The 19,786-nt window shown below is 39.8% G+C and overlaps 1 pseudogene; it reads left to right on the forward strand.

Annotated features, from left to right (window-relative positions):
* Positions 1-876: 876 nt before the first annotated feature.
* Positions 877-19,027, forward strand: LOC149457816 (proton channel OTOP2-like; annotated as a pseudogene).
* Positions 19,028-19,786: the final 759 nt, after the last annotated feature.

A 19,786-nucleotide genomic window follows, 5' to 3' on the forward strand; every position in this document is an offset into this window, starting at 1 on the left:
GTAAATGCAGAGTCGGCATAATAAATGATTTATTGCGAAGAGACACCATATAGGTATCATTCACTGTGGTAATAAAGATACACAACTAAAAGTACCTGCATAAGGTTGGAGATAACTGTGTACGAACGGCCAATTTAGGAACCATAGAATTATAGTAATGAGTTCAGAATAAGAATGCCACTTTTTTATTTTAGATGTTCTGATGTTTGAAGTCATCCATGTTTAAAGCCCACAGAAAATGCACATATAAAGGTGTACTAGTCACATTTGGACAAAATATTAACCTTTATGCAACTTTTCTGTACGGACTAATAAACCTTTTTTTTTTAAAACAAATACATATGGGTATAGTGGGTTTTTAGATAGTTTTTGATAGAGTGGTGAGGAGTTAGAACACCCTCTGGTTTTTATTGCCAAAATCATTTGAACAAGTATACAAGGGAAATCTTACATTGTGGATAATTGTTCCATGACAGCTGGCTAAGCGAGCCGGAGAGATTTAATCTTTCGTCCTGTTGTGTCAACAGGAGAGTAGGTGAAAGGAAATCTACCCAATGGCACAAAGAAAGCAACAAAACCTGAAGGCTTTTAGCTAATATCTACTCTATCCAAAAAAAAAAAAAAAAAAAGTTTTGGCTTTAGATATACTTTACCATCATTTGAACTGAATCAATCCTGCATGCTAAAAGCCAGGGAATGGATTATACCTTCCTGTTTGTAAACCTAGTTATAGACACCAAATCCATATGGTCAGCTCTGTTTTTACAGTTTTTATTCTTTAAATCATAAATGCCTCTGTTAAATTTAGATTGCAGAACAACACATTAATAGACAAATTTGTCTTCACACAGTTATTATTTAAACCAATAACTGGACATGCATCAGATAAATTTTTTTTCTTCCAATAGGATAGCATTAAATGCTCCAATGAACTCCAACGGCAGCAACACTTTCCAAGTTCGTGATATGTCCACTAGGGGTGATAATTACTCTTCAGATTGTTCAGATTTCAGTCTTAGTAACAGCAGCATAGAGAATGAGAAGGAGCCCTGGCACAGCTCTAGCAACCCCAGAACCAACATCCTACTCTCATTGCTCTACTTGGCACTCCTAACTTTCTTCAGCAGTGCAGTTCTGTTGGCAGAGATGCATCACCACAGCCAACAAACCCACAATGTACATGGCTTTCTCACCATACTGATGCTAACTTCTTCAACTTGGATGCTTTGGTTCGGTTGGACATCTGCAAAAAATAAAAAATAAAGATGTATCAGGATCACCAGGCTGGAGCCAGCTGGTTGAAGGGTATGTGTTCCCTTGTGTTCCCTCCATTCTTTGACCAAATACTATAAAATAGTCATAAGCAATACAACTGCTTTGAAAGTCGCTTGGGTTGGATCTGCTTTCAGACTAAGAGGAACAGCACAGTTACAATACAATTCAAGGAGATGGTAAGGAATCCCCTGCTTGTCAAAGCTTACATCTAAAAGAGAAAGGCAAGTGATACAAAGGGTAATAAATGTGAGGGTTGAGCAGATTCAGAAAGTAAAATTGCAGTTATTAGGTACAGGTAAAATAGGTTTCCCTGAAGAGATGTGTTTTCAGGGAATTACCTAACGGTGCGCAGAGTGACAGAGTTGTAGATAGCCATACAGATTGGGGTAGGAAGTTCCAGAGAAGGGAGAGGCTATGGAGAAGTCCTGAACTGATTTCCCCATCCACATCAGCATGCGCTGATTGAATTCTGGTTTTCCAACAGAACCATTCAACAGTCTAACAACCAGTTTCTGTTGAACAGAGAGGGCTACACACTGACCAAAATTCCGACGGTTCCTGCTGGACCAGCCGACTTTCAAACCATGTATGGCCAGCTTAAGGTAAGTAAGGTAGAAATCCTTTTTGCATGGTCACTGTAACAGGTGTCACCATTGAAGGAGTTCTCTTATCTCCTGTTCATTCTGGTGATAATTTCGGCCTCAGTGACCCAAAAGGGTTTTTAACCCTTACCCATTCCATCAAAAACTAAAAGTTTTCTAGAGATACATTTTGTAAAAAGCTGTTCCGTCGAAGAACGGTGCTTTCAGTTCTTAACTAAAAAACACTACTAGTCACACTGACTAGCAGCATTCAGTGATCTGTCAATTATTGCACAATTGGTCTATTCATGGAAGGACTCTGCCAACATTTTATTGTTGCCTTCTCTCTACTATTTATAGGGATAGTATTTGAGCAAGCCTACTTTTTGCTGTAGTCAGTGACTGAGCCTGTTTTCCATGCTGTAGGTGGACTGTGCCTCTTTGCTTTGGCCATACTGGTCCTGGACTGTTTAACACTTGGATATTACCATGAACTGTATCAGTGCACATCCATAGTGGTCAGTTCATTTCCCATTGTTCAGGTTGTATTCACAGTCATACAGGTTGGTAAGCTGTGCAAAACAATGTCTTTCTTCCTTATATATGTTGCACAACCCCTTTAGGAGCTGCTGAAGTTTTGGATACCCCTTTAGTCCTGCAGAGCCAGGCGATAAACATTTCCACACAGGCTTGCATCCAGAGTCAGAGATCAATCCTTGAGCTTTGGTTTTGTTGTTTTTATTTAGGGGATTTAAACTGGGATAGGGTTAGGGGTGTACAGGATGCCCAAGGGAACCAATGAACTGAGGACAACTTCCTGGAACTATTTACAAGCCTTCACTGCAACACAGGCTCTGCTGGAGAGCTAGCCACCATCTCCTATTGTACCACTCCAGATCCTAGATGAACTCCTCTTCCTTCACCCAGCAATCTGGTGGTATCCCTGAACAGGTGATCCGGTTCCTGACACTTTAAGAAATGGATAGTCCCAGGTAGGTGGCGATTCTGGTTTCCCAACAGAGTGATCCTTTCTTTATCTGCCCAAGGGGTGTAGGGTATTCACTCAGATCCTCTCCTGTACTGGTGATGGGTTGGTGGCTGCTACCAGGCCTTTTAGCTTGACCGGTCCTTCCCTACTGTACAGATGGTCCTCGCTCTGGGGGTCAATGAAGCTCTGAGCTTTCTTCCTTTCCAGCTCCAGGCCTGCAGGTAAGCCCCATCCCACTGGGCCTCCTTGCAGCTTCCTGCCTTCAGCCTCTCTTACAGCTGAGCAGGCTCAGAAACTCTTAAAGGTTGTCCCAGCCCCTTTCCAAGCCTTCTGTTAGGGATTGGCAAGGATCCTTCAAGAGTTCAAGCTAGCCACTCCTCAGATCCACCCACTGCCACTAGGCCTTCCTCCAAAGCTCTAGAGCAGGGGGAAATTCCAGAGGGGCTGGCCTGCAGAGCTTCTCAGCTCCTGACCACAATTTGACCTTCTGTCTATTGCACCCAGGCTGCTAGTCAGCCCTTCTCTCTAACGATTAGATTCTAGCTCCCCCTAGCTAACTAGGAGGGCACTACATATTTTATAATCTTACTAGAAAATAGAGTTTTACTTAAGTCTAAAATACAATATAATATATCCAGAAAAGTATTGTACATAGAGGTATCTTCTATCATAGCATAGTTGAAACTTTTGAAATTTCAATTCAATTGAGCCACAATACTATGAACCACTATTTTCATTTGTGCTTTTTGTTGTTCTCTTTAAGGTCTCTCTGCTTTCATTTTATGCCAAAATATGTATCCATGAAAAACAATCCCTCAACAGGTAATGGCCAGTGGTAAATATATGCTCCATTCATGTTTGTGCACAATCTATGCAACTGCAGCCCAAATGTTCAGTATAGAGTGGAGAGGGATTAGAATGACTGTCCTGTTTTATTGCTGGATTCACCCTCTCTATATGTTCTATTATTTACAGTTATCACCAAGAGTGAAAGTAGAAGAAAATCACACATTTTGGGTTGTCATCAGAAAGAGAATAGAGAGGAAAACTTCCAATGGAGACACTAATTCTTGTGACCCTGGTGACAACCAGGGATTCCCTTACTTTCTGTTATGTCTATACGACAGATGGTGAAAGGAAATCTCCCCAGTAGGACACATGCAAAAAACTCACAGGGGTTATAACCCTATCTTACTCTATCAAAAAAAATTGCTTTAGTTCAACAAGATAGGAATCCACATTATTTTAAGTGTAAGAAACAATGCGCCTGGCTAAATAAATAAAATATCCCTAAACTGGTTTGTATGTTCGAAAAGGCCAGTAGGTTGTATGTATGTATGTATATATATATATTATATATATATATATATATATATATATATATATATAGTAATATAGTATATTGTGTGTATATGTATGTATGTGTGTTTATATATATATATATATATATATATGTATGTGTGTGTGTGTATATACAGTGTATATATATATATATATATATATATATATATATATATATATATATATAATGTGCAGAGGGGCATTTGCTTCAGATAGTAAATAACTACTCATCAGCTTGTAGGCAGATGATGGACTGTAAAATATTCATCCACCTGAAGGTGGTTTCCTTCAGACCAACAGGAGATCATAGAGGACCATTCTATCCCCTATTATGGGTTCCAGACTGCCATCTTGGAGAGGCAGGCATCCTCTATTTGATGCTAAGATCCCACGAGATTTGGCTAGCCATCTTAACTCAGAACCAGGGGCGGACTGACAAATCATGGGGCCCCCGGGCAACAGGGAATCATGGGGCCCCCGTGTCCTTGCCCAAACTCAAAAAAGCCTATGAAAAAGGTACCAGGGGCATCTCATGGAGCTCCCTACTGACCCCGGGCCCTCGGGCAGTGCCTGAGTTTCCAAATAGTCAGTCCGCCCCTGCTCAGAACTGCTTAGATAGCAGCCAGATTCTGCATCATTCAATCCACCCACAGGGGATAAGTTAGGGACAGAGCTTCTGATGATTAGGGAGAGCGTAGGAGTAGCACTAGGAAGAGGAATCTGTCCAGGAGGGAACGAATCAGTTTCCTATTACAGGGTGTCTCCTTTGTCAGCTTTTTGGAACAGATGGATATCAGCAGGAACTTTTGGGGATCACATTGTGAAGCAGTAATACGATCACCCCTCCAAGGGTAGTGCTCCTCTGGAATTCTGTAATCTGTGAGTGTATTTCATTACACATCTGGAAGCATGCCTTGCTGACATTGTAAGTATTGTCTTCTCTGCCTAAAAGCGGAACTAAAGTTCCACTGTTCCATTCTGTGCAGGCAGGCTTTTTACTGTAGAAGAGATATGCAATGTCTCTTTTGCAATAAACTACACCTACCTGCCTGCTCACAGCAATCCCTGGAATGTAAACTGAGCTGCACGTGCACAATGACTAGCTCCTGCACATTGCATATCATTCTGCACCAGCCAATAAAGATGGATGAAAACCAGAACGCACAAGAGAATGTCGGTGCAATTAACGAACCATTGGAAAGGTGAGTATTCACCCCTTTAGTTTTGCTTGAAGAACTGTCTGATCTGCAACATACAGTATGTAGTACTGTTCTGTCCTCGCTACATGTCTCCCTGTGTGTAACTCAACATGCAGGTAAACCCTTCTATTTTGCAATAAGCCAGTTTGAATGTAATCTGAAGCTTTATTAACAAAACAGGATAGGGTCAAACTATAGGAAAAACAGATAAGAAGTACATATAATCAATATATGAATTATCCAAACACAATAAGTTATTAAGCTGTATACGGCAGTAAGTCCATGCTCACCAGAGATGCTGCCTGTAAGGGATATAAATTCAGTTCATGCTGCAGAGAATTATGCCTGGTTCCTTTCCTCAGTTCTTAAGATGGAGTCTGACCTCCACTTCTTTTTCTTAGAGTAAGCAATTTATTTTATTATGCTAAACTGCCTCTAGTTTCTGTAAAACAGTAAATTTGTTCTGGGCTCCATATAGTGGCCAAATTTAATACTGCAGGCAGGACAACACAGAATTTCCATGCTGGAGGCAGAACAAGTACCATTGGTATAACTACCTAACTGCCAACATTCAGTTTTGTGGTGGTTCCTTTTAATCTTTGGGTACACTGATTAGGCCCTGCCTACATGCTTCTAGTTGGTATGTTTCACAAAATGTTAATATTCCCAGGCCACATTTGAAAGCAGGTTCTAAATGGCAATGAAGTCTATTAGGGCACATGGGAGATATGCGGATCAGAATAGTATACAGGCTGCTTTCCTTAAATGTAATGAATAGAGTTATGAATGGATGCATTTTAAAGGTACACTGTAGCCAAACATTAGTTTTACATGTAGGTATAGCTGTACTGCTACAATCCACCCTACTCCTGATCTGAGAAGCTCTGTTTGTGATGGAGGTGATCTATCCCACTCAAACACACCTATTGCGGACTTATTGCTGTTTCTCTTGTGCAGACAGCAGGAAAAAGAGGGTAATGATATTTCAAAGCACCACTTTGAGAAACTGCATTTTCAGCTACCCTGTGAATGGCTTTCTGAAACCTGGTTGCAATTGATTAGTACTCAGGTTACAATAACCTTAACAATCTTTGTGGCCTTAGCATAGTTGCTGTGTTGCAGCATAACAATAGTACTGATTTGCTTCACTTGTTGCCTGCAAATTTGATATCACATATGTGTGGGTTTTATGTTTACTATTCAGTTTTAGGTAAATATAATATTTAAATGACTTCTCATTGTATGTCTTGTCTTGATTACAGGTTTGGTCTGATGCATACACTTGCCACAAATATATTAATGTGGATGGATGAATCCATGAAGCAGCTGGAAGAAATTTATGACATTCAAAAAAAGAAGATGAATCTCATTGAAAGTAAGATGGAGGAAGAATTTGGTAGCAGAGGTTGTGTATACTTAGAGCTTTATGATGTGAAGGCTCTTTAGACAGAATTTGTCTGCCTTTGCTGTACTGGTAGTATTTCATGGCTCTTTACAAGTTATTTTACAGGTGGGTGTTCTTGGAATCCAGTGCTTTGTAAACAATACAATGAAGAACATCGGCTGAACCCTCCAATGAATAGTTATTATAATATGGTCATAATAAAAATGTATAAGGATGATTAAATTATGATACTGAATGTACAGACACATACTGATATGTAATTCAGGTCTTCTTCACCACTTTGTTAAACTTTATATTAGACAAAGATTTATTAATTGAATTGTGCTGTTTGTGGCTATCAGCATTTTAGTGGGATAGGTGATATGTCTGTAGAGTAAAATGCCTAGGGTATATCCCTCATGAGCAACAATATTAGTAACCTTGAATGGCAAAAAAGGTTGTGTGCAGGGTCCCCGAAAGTTCCTCTAAAGCCATTCTCTTTCAAGCTGGGGCAATTTATAAGCATAAAATATTATTGTAGTATGAACATCACATGAGCACAGTACTAAAGCCCATCTCTAGCTAAGAGGTGATGAGACCTGAGAATTTCCATACATCCATAAAAAGATGTCTATTGCAGTGAAGAGGTCCATGTAAACCAGAAATAAAAGCAAAGTCTTGGAGTGGTGTGGGTTACAACACATTTGATTTACTTTTCTTGGTTTTTCAGCTCCTGGGCAGCACACAAACAGCTGTGTCTGCACTACAGACCTCTGCCATACCTTCTCTGAAGGAGCAGCATGCCTGCACCCATTCAATATTGAGTTCAGCCTCTTCTCCTCTACAATGCTGTATGCTATTTGGAAGAACACGGGAAAGACAGCCTGTATCCCAGCAGTTTCAGGACCCACCAAGGGCATGCTTCACATCAGTGGAGCTTTTGTAGGGTTGATCTTGGGAGCCTTCGCCATTTCAGCTACGTTTTGGAGTCATGATTTCTTTTGGCGTTCTCGAAAGTCTCCCACCACAGTTCCAGAAGCACTGCGTGTCTATTACCAATTTAATTCTGTACTCTTGTCTGCAATGTTCATTGCATCTGTGATTGGGATTGTCACTTGTAGACTTCAGAGAGGGATTCTGTTTGATGATAAATCCAAGAGTGTGGTAAGAAGTTTAGACATTACTCTTCTCATGGGAAGCTCATGTGGTCCATTATTGGAATCTGTCTTCTCCTTGGTGGCAATCTTCTTCCTGCACATAGAAAGGAACCTCTACATTCTGGACCTCTGCTTTTCTCTATGTAAAACCATCCAGGTGCTTGGTCAGAATCTCTTTATTATGGAGGCACTTTACTGTGAGCCAGCACAAACTAAAATTACAATGTCAAGTGATGAAATGGTCTTCTTTATATCCCAAGATACAGAGATTGAAGATGCACAAAATGGCATATGCAGTGTGTCCACAGTGTGCAAATGGTCTTTTGATTCAAGCCCAAAAAGCTCTACAATTATGGTGAACTCAGACACACCCAAGAATTTACAACCTAGAAACATTGCGACAGAGACTTCTCATACCAGACAAATAGCAATGAAAAAGGGGAAGGAGTCCTTTTTCAGAACAAGAAGTAGGATTCTTCAAAACATCTCAATTCTTTTAATCTGTTACAATATATCGGTAAGTTGTATTTTATGCATAAAACACTATATAGTATATTAGATGTTATTAATTATTGTGAATATGAAATGGACTGGCTAGGTGCATTAGGTACATGGATAGTTCTGTGTTACATGTTAAACTTTCAATAAAACAAAAGGATATAAATGGAAAATCCTGCAATATCCTATAAACACAAAAGGAGGCAGTAGCTGACCATTAAGTTACTTTTAGAATACTAACTTCACCAGCCTGCAATTTTTTTTACTAAAACCTAAAAGAATTGTTATGTTAAAGTGAAAATCTAAAAACAATAATTTTGTCTATGCAGTACTCTGAAAAACGGTTTGTCTTGAAATTTTCCTGAAAAAATAGCAGTGCCCAGGCACAAAAAAACACTCTGTATAAAGAAAAAAAAATTAGATTTGTTTCATGCAAATTCCACCTAGGCAGCTAAACTGAGAGTTTCCATTTCTAGGAAATGTTATCAATGGCAAAATTTTTAACTTTGCATCAAAATCAATTTAGTTGAAACCACTCCACTTTATCCACTGCCTAGTAGTTCTGTTTGTCATCCAGACTGTCTATACTGCTCCACCCCATTTTCATTTTTCTGTCCTCTGGCGATCTTGGAATACACCTTTTGGGTGATGTGCTAACACATTCATTGCTGCCTATCTTACAAAGAAATAAATTCCAAAAGTAAGAAGGTCATACGTCACCAGTCAGATTCAAACTTGTGTTTTTTTTTATAATTTAAATATTTATTAATTTTTCATTTTAATTACATTTCATCATCACAATATAAATATATATATATACAGTGGGGATCGAAAGTTTGGGCACCCCAGCTGAAAATTTGTATTAATGTGCATAAAGAAGCCAAGGAAAGATGGAAAAATCTCCAAAAGGCATCAAATTACAGATTAGACATTCTTATAATATGTCAACAAAAGTTAGATTTTATTTCCATCATTTATACTTTCAAAATAACAGAAAACAAAAAAATGGCGTCTGCAAAAGTTTGGGCACCCTGCAGAATTTATAGCATGCACTGCCCCCTTTGCCAAGCTGAGACCTGCCAGTGTCATGGATTGTTCTCAATTTGGCGACCCCCCTCTGAAGACGTGCTTGAGCACGATACGCGTCAGGAGGAGCCACACCACGCCGTGACGTCACACCCGCCGGAGCAACGTGGAGCTCCGGCGGATACTCTTACTTACCAGCTGGTCAGTTACTCACAGACTATTGTCTGCAACGTTTTTTGTATCACCTACTTTTTAATAAATTTGAGGTTAAAACCTACTACACTATGGGAGTGTTCTTGCTGCCCTCTGGGGGAGTGCTTTAGTCCGCAGACTCACCGCAGACCCACTCCAAGAAAAGATTGCCATCCATTACCCAGATCATCAGCAAGGACGGTTTCAACAGGGACCCCCAGTGGAGTAGAATAACCCATCTAGGACCCGGTAAAGGAGGAATCGCTCACCACCTGACAGCAGGATTTATACCCAATGCGCATTTAAAATGCGCGTCCGGTGAGTGCGCATTTTAACACCACCTCCTCACGAATAACAGAGTCACCTCTATTATTTATGTGTATTCACGGGACTATTTTTATGTATATTTATATTCACTATTGCTCACTAGCGCTGCACTTCCTTTATATTTATTGTCTATTACTATAGGTCCTTGGTACCTATTTTGTGCATAGCAGCTTGTGGGATTTTCTCTTACTAAGGCGCTCTTCACTACTTTTTATTACTTTGTTCTCAATCATCGTCTGGGAAGACCAGGTGATGTCAATCTCAAAGGTTTTAAATGCCCAGACTCATCTGACCTTGCCCCAACAATCAGCACCATGGGTTCTTCTAAGCAGTTGTCTAGAAAACTGAAACTGAAAATAGTTGACGCTCACAAAGCTGGAGAAGGCTATAAGAAGATAGCAAAGCGTTTTCAGATGTCAATATCCTCTGTTCGGAATGTAATTAAGAAATGGCAGTCACCAGGAACAGTGGAAGTTAAAGCAAGATCTGGAAGACCAAGAAAAATATCAGACAGAACAGCTCGCAGGATTGCGAGAAAAACAATTCAAAACCCACGTTTGACTGCACGATCCCTCCAGAAAGATCTGGCAGACACTGGAGTTGTGGTACACTATTCCACTATAAAGAGATACTTGTACAAATATGGTCTTCATGGAAGAGTCATCAGAAGAAAACCTCTTCTACGTCCTCACCACAAAAATCATCGTTTGAACTTTGCAAATGAACATATAGACAAGCCTGATGCATTTTGGAAACAAGTTCTGTGGACCGATGAGGTTAAAATTGAACTTTTTGGCCAGAATGAGCAAAGGTACGTTTGGAGAAGAAGGGGCACAGAATTTAATGAAAAGAACCTCTGTCCAACTGTTAAGCATGGGGTTGGATCAATCATGCTTTGGGGTTGTGTTGCAGCCAGTGGCACAGGGAACATCTCACGAGTAGAAGGAAAAATGGATTCAATAAAATTCCAGCAAATTGTGGATGGTAACTTGATGCCATCTGTGAAAAAGCTGAAGTTAAAGAGAGGATGGCTTCTACAAATGGATAATGATCCTAAACACACCTCGAAATCCACGGGGTATTACATCAAGAGGCATAAACTGAAGGTTTTGCCATGGCCTTCACAATCTCCTGACCTCAACATAATTGAAAATCTATGGATAGACCTTAAAAGAGCAGTGCGTGACAGACAGCCCAGAAATCTCAAAGAACTGGAAGACTTTTGTAAGAAAGAATGGGCAAAGATACCTCAAACAAGAATTGAAAGACTCTTGGCTGGCTACAAAAAGCGTTTACAAGCTGTGATACTTGCCAAAGGGGGCAGTGCAAAATATTAACTCTGCAGGGTGCCCAAACTTTTGCAGACGCCATTTTTTTGTTTTCTGTTATTTTGAAAGTGTAAATGATGGAAATAAAATCTAACTTTTGTTGACATATTATAAGAATGTCTAATCTGTAATTTGATGCCTTTTGGAGATTTTTCCATCTTTCCTTGGCTTCTTAATGCACATTAATACAAATTTTTAGCTGGGGTGCCCAAACTTTTGATCCCCACTGTATATATAAAAATATATTCCATAATATTATATTATCCAACATTTCTACTTTATATACTCTATGCTACATTTCCCTCCCACCTCCGCCCCCCACCCCATATCCCCTCTGCCTATTCTACCTTTTCTCTGCGTCTTCTTATATCAGCAAGTGAAATTTTTCTGTTTTTTTTTTATTCTTTCCTATACTTCATATATAATCTAGCTTTTTCCCAGTTCTCCCATTTCCCATAGTAAACCTCCATCTTATCTTCTTGGGTATGACACAACCTTTCCATCTTTTTTATCTGCTCAACTCTTTCAATCCAGTCCTCTTCCCTTGGTGCCTCTATTCGCCGCCAGAACTTGGGTATCAGGGCTTTTGCAGCATTTATATAGTACCATAGCCCTGATTTTTTATATTTATTTACTGTTATATCTGTGATATGCAAAATACATACTTCTGGGTCTAGATCTATGTCTATTTCTGTCAATTTTCTTATTAAGTGGATTATTGTTTTCCAGAATATCTGGATTTTTGGGCATCCCCACCATATATGGTATATTGTGCCTATTTCTCCACATCCCCTCCAACACAACGGTGAACTCTCTCCGCACATCTTATTTTCTACTTTTGGTGAAATGTGCCATCTTGTCAAACACTTATAGTTCATCTCTACTTCTCTCATAGAAACGTTCTCGTGAGTTAATCTATACATTCTCCTCTGCTTTTCCTCATCTATCACAACTCCCATATCCATTTCCCATTTTGTTATATATGTTGGCTTTGTGTTTGTGTCTAATTCAGTGAGTATTTTATAAACTCTAGCAATACCGTGTTTCCCATCACCTTGTGTTCCTAATACCTTTTCGAACAAGTTCCAATTGTCTCTTGTCCTTAAAGGTCTTGGTAAACTTCTAACAAAACACCTCAATTGGAAATACCGCCATTCATCTAGTTAGTGAAGATCTCTCCCTCTTTTTTTTTCAATTCACCAAATGATCCTATTTCATCCCCCACCAAAATATCTCCTAATTGCACCTTGTCTTTTTTAAACCACCTCCCTCCTATTTCTTCTCTGCCTGGGGGAAAAACTCCATGTTTTTTAGTGGAATCAGTGTGGAATTAAAAGTCCATTTCATACTTCTGTGTAGATTGTCCCAAATCTTTAAAACATTCAAAGTGTATGTATTTACATTATCATTTAAACCCATATACTGTGTTGGCACCCATATCATTCTTCCCAAGTCAATTCCACTGAGTTCATTCTCTATTCTCACCCAGCTTTTTTTATAATTAAATATCCAATCTATGGTTCTTGCCAATATTACCGCTTTGTAATATCTTTTAAAGTCTGGGAGCCCTAAACCACCTCTTTCTTTCCTCCTACTTAACAGTCTTGGTTTTTATTCCTCCATATGTATTTTGTTATCAGTTTCTTAATTATTTTAAAAAAAATCTCCGGGAGTTTAATTGGGATCATTTGGTATCTATATATAATTTTTGGTACTATTACCATTTTTACCAGATTAATACAGCCCATCCATGTCGGGGTTCCTCCCTCCAATCTTTTTAACTCGTCTCTAATCTCATTAATCAATGAAATATAGTTTAATTTATATAGATGTTTGTGTGAGGCTGTAAGTTTTACTCCTAGATATTTTATATCCCTATCTTTCCATTTAAAGGGAAATTCCTTTTGTATCTTTTCTTTTTCATTTTTTAAGATGTTTATATTTAGAATCTCCGTTTTTGTTGGATTTATCTTTAAATTTGATAGTTCTCCATACTCCTTTAATGACTTCATTACATTTGGAAGTGTTATCCTGGGATTTCCTACGTAGAACAGCAAGTCGTCTGCGAAAGCAGCAACTTTATGTTCTGTATCTCCTATCAGGATTCCCTTTACATCTCTATTCAGCCTTATTGTTGACAATAATGGTTCTAGTGATATAACATACAACAATGGGGACAATGGGCATCCCTGTCTTGTTCCGTTTGACATCTCAATCGGTTCTGACCTCTCCCCATTTACCCCAATAACCACAGAGGGGTATCTGTACAGCTTTCCTATCCACTCTCTCATCCTAGGCCCAATTCCCAAGGCTTCCAGAGTATCCATCATGAATCTCCAGTTCACTCTGTCAAACGCTTTTTCAGCATCTATAGAGAGCAACACCACCGGTTCTTTTCCCTTTTTACTCTTTTGGATTAGCATCAGTGATCGTACCCCATTGTCTTTACCCTCCCTCCCTGGAACAAAGCCCACCCGATCCTCATGTATCCATTCAGGCATTAGCTCTTTCAATCTATTTGATAGGACCTTTGCATACAACTTAGTGTCTGTGTTCAATAGTGAAATAGGTCTATAGCTCGAACACTGAGAGGGATCTTTTCCCTCTTTTTGGATGAGCACGAGTTGGGCTTGTAATGATTCTCTTCTTACTTCCATCTCTCCACCTAGTGCATTCATGTAATTTTTAAGTTTTGGTACTAAAATTTCACTAAATTTTTTATAATATCTCACTGTATATCCATCTGGTCCTGGACTTTTCCCCGACACTGTCCCCTTCAATGCTAATTTTATTTTGTCCTGTGAGATATCTGCATCTAGGGAGTTTAGTTGATCCTCGCTTAATTTTAGTAACCCAGCCGTTTCCAAATATTTCTTTCTTTTTTGGTTCTTCTCACTGTCTATAGTTTCTGAACCTTCCAGGGGGCTTATATTGTACAGTTTCCTGTAATATTCTATGAAGGCTTTGATGATATCTTCATTTGAATGCATCAGGTTTCCTTTAGCATCTTTTATTTTTTCTATATAATTTCTATTTTTCTTTTTCCTCAGGGCTCTCATCAGATACTTTCCAGGTCTTTCTCCCCATCTATATCTCTCACTCAAAACTCTATTATATACTTTTCTCCTCTCCTCTCCTCTTCTATCATTTCTTTCAATTCTTCTTTCTTTTTTTTTAACTTCAGCTCTATTTCTTTTGTTATTCTATTCTTATGTATTTGTTCTAATTTACCTATTTCTTCTAAGAGCTCATTCATTTTCTCCCTTCTTTCTTTTTTCTTTCTTGCCCCAATCGCCATTAATATTCCTCTTATATAAGCTTTATGGGACTCCCACACTGTGGCCATTGACACCTCCCCTGTCTCGTTCTCCTTAAAAAAGCGTTCGATCTCCTCCCCTATTTTCTGAAGTATTTCCTTTTCCACTAAGAGTGTCTCATTCAATTTCCATCCCAGCCCTCCGATTTTCCTCCTCCCCCATTCCATTTTCATAATAACTGGGGCGTCATCTGATAAAGATATTGTCTCTATTTCTACCTGGATCAGATGGTCAATTAATTGATGTGCTATTAATATATGATCTAATCTTGAATATCTCTTATGCATATTTGAGAAGAAAGTATAATCTCTATCTTGCATATGTGTAATTCTCCAGGCATCTACCAATTGACTTATGTGTAATTCTTTTTTCAATAATTTCAGGGCCCTACTTCCTTCTGTCTTTACATGGGAGGTGGCGTCCCTTTGTGGGTCCATACAAAAGTTAAAATCCCCTGCCAGGATCAGGCGTCCTTTTTTAAAGTCCATCAACTTCCTCAACACTTTTTTTCAGATACTCCTCCGGTTTTTTATTAGGACAGTAGATATTGGCCAGTGTACACTCAATCTCCTGTAACTTGCCCTTTAAAAACAAGAATCTCCCATCTGGATCTGTTTTTCTATCTTCCAACTCAAACCTAATATTCTTTGCCAAACCTATTGCTACCCCTTTTGCTCTTTTAACCGGGGAATCTGCATAGTATCATGTTGGGTGATTTCTAGACCTCAGCCTAACATTTGATTTTATCTCAAGATGTGTCTCCTGTAGAAATATCACTGAGGCAGCTCTATGGTGTAATTCTTTAAATAATCTATATATTTTCCCAGGGCAGTTCAACCCATTTATATTATATGTTATAAACTGAATCTCTTCCATCTTCCTTAAATTTCCTCTTTTCTCCTCCATTTATATTTTTCATTTCTCTCTCCTTTTCTCATTTCCTCTTCTCCTCCCTTCCTCTTCTCTCCTCCTTCTCCCTTCTCACTTGCTTTTATATCGTCTTTTATCTTGCAGAAAAAACAACCCCCCTCTCCCATTTCCCACCCTTCCAACCTTCCAACCCCCTCCCTCCCCCCTCCCCTCCCCCCTCTTTTTAGGCCTAACATTTTCCTATTAATCATTTATGGATTATAAAGTCCACTTTTGATTTGATCCTTGGGCTAAGACTCCATCCATGGACGACTTTCCCCTTGTCTAACCTCCCCATAACCCCCCAAGTCCCACCCAGATTTATCACAGGCACAGAAAAAAAAAAAACGAGGACGGTAGGGTGAGGATAGAAAAAGATAAAGGAGAAGAGAAAAAAAAAAAAACCCTATTTCTCCTCCTCCATCCCTCTCCCCCTCTCCCCTCCCCTCCACCTCCTCCACCCCCACATATTGCCAGTCCTCTTTTCTCTTCGTTCTATTTTCCCATTGTTCTTCTTCCCAGCCAGGAATTACCATTCTTTGGATTTTTAAACTGTCACAGAAATTTTTCAAATCTTCTGGAAACCTGAGGTATGCTGTAGTCCCATTTTTCCATCCTATTAAGCATTCGGGAGTCCCCCATCTATATTGCACATTTTGTTCTTTCAACCTTTCCAATAGGGGTCTCAAAGTTCTCCACAAAGTCTCTGGAGCCAGATCTGCATATATCTGTATGTCTCCTCCTTCATACTTAATTACTGATTTTCCCTTGGTCTTCTTCCAGATTTTTTCTTTATCCCGAAGTTCATAGAATTTAACTAGTATATCTCTCGGCCTTTCTTTCCCCAGATTTCTCTGAATTTTTCCTTTTCTAAAGGTTCCTTCTATTTTAGACCTTTCCATTTCAGAGCTGTCTGTTATAGTGTTAAATATTTTACAAACCACCTCTTGCAGACTTTCTCCCTTTGAGTTTTCTGGGACCCCACGTATCAAGATGTTTCTCTTCCTGTCTTTGTTTTCTTGTATCTCAACCTTATATAACAGTTTTTCTTGGGCTTTCCCTATATTAGTTAGTTCTTTTTCAAGTTCAGAGATAGGCTGGGTCTGACCTTTAACTTTCTCCTCCGTTTCCTCAACTCTCTCCAACAGGTGTCCCAGATCACTGCAGATATTTACCATTTCTTGTTTTATTGTTTTCTCCAGTTCCCTAAACATTTCTGCCATTTCTTTTTTATTAGGTATTTGTAGATCTTTTTCCATCTCTATATTGCCTGATATTTGCTGATTACTAGTATCAAGGCCTAATGATACTCTAGGACTTCTTTCCATACTAAGATCTGCTTCTCCTTTTTCAGTCCTGCTCTGGGGTCTTTCAGGGGTTACGTTTCCTTGGGATGTGTATTTTTTAATTGTACCAGTCTGTGACCCTTTAAGCCCACTTCCTTTTACATTTTTATTTTTCATTTTTCTCTGTGGCACTTATCCTTCTTATACTCCTTTATAAATTCGTGGGTAGGGAGGGGAAATAATTCTTTAAACTTTCAAATCTCTGCCCTGTCCCCCTACTGGTTTTCCTTTTTCTTTTTTTTTTCCTCTTCTTCCTTCCCTCCTCTCCCTCTCCTTCCCCTTAAGCCTCTCTTCTTCTTTCTGCGACCCTCTTCCACCTTTTGCACAGTCTCCAGGGGTCCCCCCTTTCACTTACACTCTATTTCTTGGGAGTCAGCACAATAGTTCCTCAAGTGCAAGTCAAAAAGTTCATTCATAATCACTCACCCTCCTCCTATGTCCTCTTCCAGTGAGTGCCTTCTCGCTCAGTTCCTCTGAGGGTCCATTCATGGGGGGGAACTCCCCAGGGTCTCTTCAGACTCCTTGTCCAGGTCTGAGTAGGCTCAAGGGGTATCAGGGGGATAGGGGGAGAATGTGTCGGCCACCGGCAAACAGGTCGGCGTTGCTCTCTCACTGCAAAACGCCGGCCGGCCAGCTTCCCGATCTCCCAGTGGTGCCTTGCGGCCGGTCACGTGATCGCGCCGGCCCCCTTCGTCTCCCAGCGTCCAGGGACTCTCTCTCTGCCAGTCTCCAGCCGCTCCTCTCTCTCCCCTCGCCTGCATCAACCTCTCCTCCACCGGGAGCCGTCAGGCCAGGTAAGTTCCACGCCGCAGGGCTCTAACATGCCTAAGGGGATAGGCTTGGAGGCTTGGGGAGGTCAGACAACGGAGCTCCGTCCACGAGCTCCTACATTGAGCTCTCCCCTGCCGCCATGTTCAGGCCCCGCCCTCTGTCGACACCAGAAGATTCAAACTTGTGTTAGGGCTCATGTACACTGCAGCTGATAAACTGACGTTCAGGAGCTGTTGAGCATTTTTTTCAGCAGCCCCTGAACTCTCCTTTATGTTTTCCTATGTGTCCATGTACACATAGTAATTTACAGTAGTATACAGGCAGTTGAGTTTACAGTTGTTTTCTTGAACACACCAAAATTGTGTTCAGGAGTAGATTTTACTGGTAGAAAGTGCTACATTATGCTCATGATGGGATCCATAGTGAATACAACCAGAAAAGACAGGTCATCTCAACACATACTGCTCTCTCTGCTTCTGCTCTCTCTTTTTCTCTCAAAATGTCTGAAATAGTTAATTATTTACTATTTTTCAGTGCATTCTGGGCATTTGGGAGGGTCTCCTGAGGTTATCTTTTAGGAACGCTTCTAAACGCAAAAGCGCATAAACGCAGTATGCAAATGCGGCAAAACTGACATTTTTTAATCTACGTTTTCTAGCAGTCAGTGGTGTTAGTGGGAGCAGAAAACAGAACATAGACAGCACAGGTTTCAGGAACTACACTACTATTTATACCCTCCTACTGATCCTAATTGCACAAAACATATATCATGGTAATTTGAGTGAACTTTCTGGTTTTAGCACAATTTCAGTGTTTACGGAATATGATTAGTAGCTTTCCTAATGTATTCACATGCTCTGATTTGTACCTCAAACTCTAATAGACTTTTGTACCTATCAGAAAAATTGTGACCCAAAGCCTTAACTTATTGTTCTGTTCCTCCTGCAGGTCTGGATCCTCTATGCCTATGGTACCCGTCCACACTTGGTCAGCCAGATTGAACAATTCTTCTATGGTTTTACCCTTTAGGTGATCATAGTAAAGATCTCTCTTCCTCTGGGGATCTTCTATCGCATGCATTCAGTGGCCAGTTTATTTGAAGCATATTGTAACATATGTGACTCAGCTGCCTATTGAACAATCTTTGTTTCTCCAGCCTTGTTATTCCTGTCACTGAGCGCTTCCATTTCAGCAGAATGACATCCATCACATTTACAAGATGACTGATTTTAGGTTCTCTAACAAGGAGAAGAGCTCTTTGATACTGGATACTGGTTCCTTTCATGCTGTATACAATCATCACTCCCATAACTTTAAAAGTAAAACTAGGGCACCTTTTTGACCTGAAGTTTTTATTGTGCATGGAGGCCACTCAGATTTGTGCTTAGAGTAGGTTGGGGGGGGGGGGGTTAAGGAGTGGGAGCTAGATACTTCTAATTATCTAAACTTCAGTTTGTCCTTTGAATTTGTCAAATGAAAAAATCAAGAAGTACACTACTAGAATGAATGGCATTTAAATTGTACCTAAAATGTACCACATGAAAATTGCAGAGGTGTGAAAATAGCTTTAATGTTACAAATCCATTTAAAGAAGAATTCTAGATATGGATTTTTTTTTTTGCATAATTGCATTGGTTCACTTTGACCAATGTAAGTACAGTATTTATATACCATACCTATGGGAATTCCCTGGAAGCTTGAAATAACTTTAGTAGGCACTGCTACTTCAGTGATCTCCAATAGATGCAAGGTCCTGTGTCAAGTGACTGCTCTGTTGCATGCTGAATGCAGGTAGTTGGCTGCTGGGCACGGACACGATTGCTCAGTAAATGCAGAACACTCTCTGATTGGTTGATGTAAAGAACATAATGTCACCTTCTCTCCATCTTGTCCAACCAGACAGTTGCCAGACCAACCTTTTTAACATTCTATAAGGAGGTGAGCTGTAATTTTGCAAAGGCATTTGCTACTGCACCCATAAATGATTAATTTACAAATGGCATTGATGAGATCATTTGTACCTGGATAGAAAACTGGTTGCAGAAGCATGTCCAGAAGGCAGTGAATAATGATATATTTTCTGCAAGGCCTAGAGTTGTGAGCAGGGTGGTCCAGGGCTCTGTCCTGGGATAAATTCTGTTTAGATT

The sequence above is a fragment of the Staurois parvus genome, unplaced genomic scaffold (assembly GCF_062004578.1).
Source record: "Staurois parvus isolate SC_StPar_1 unplaced genomic scaffold, SC_StPar_1.0 ptg000303l, whole genome shotgun sequence".
In the NCBI taxonomy this organism is placed as follows: domain Eukaryota; kingdom Metazoa; phylum Chordata; class Amphibia; order Anura; family Ranidae; genus Staurois; species Staurois parvus.